The sequence below is a fragment of the Calidris pugnax genome, unplaced genomic scaffold (genome assembly GCF_001431845.1).
Source record: "Calidris pugnax isolate Ruff unplaced genomic scaffold, ASM143184v1 scaffold44, whole genome shotgun sequence".
NCBI classification, from domain to species: domain Eukaryota; kingdom Metazoa; phylum Chordata; class Aves; order Charadriiformes; family Scolopacidae; genus Calidris; species Calidris pugnax.
This window is the reverse complement of record NW_015094506.1, coordinates 21349443-21349655: the sequence shown is the minus strand read 5'-3', so window position 1 is coordinate 21349655 and position 213 is coordinate 21349443. Positions and strand designations below refer to the sequence as shown.

At 66.7% G+C, this 213-nt stretch overlaps 1 protein-coding gene across 2 annotated transcripts in view; it reads right to left on the bottom strand.

The window, feature by feature from the left end:
* The window catches only part of MDM1 (Mdm1 nuclear protein), a 26647-nt gene that overhangs the window by 25557 nt on the left and 877 nt on the right, over positions 1 to 213 (bottom strand). The window lies entirely within an intron of this gene.

Below are 213 nucleotides of genomic sequence, written 5' to 3'. Positions count from 1 at the left end.
GGGGGGGGGGGGGGGGGAGCGAATAAAATTCCAGGAACAAATACAGCCAGAACCCTCCGTCGCCCACACCACTGAACTCCTAATGCCTTTATTAGCCAGCGCTCGTTACCGCAAGGGTCTCCCCTTTCCCGTCTCACCAGCGGCACCCCACAAACCGCTGCACCCCCTCCGGCTGCCGGGGCCCGCCCCGCCGCCCACAGGCCCAGGCCAGGG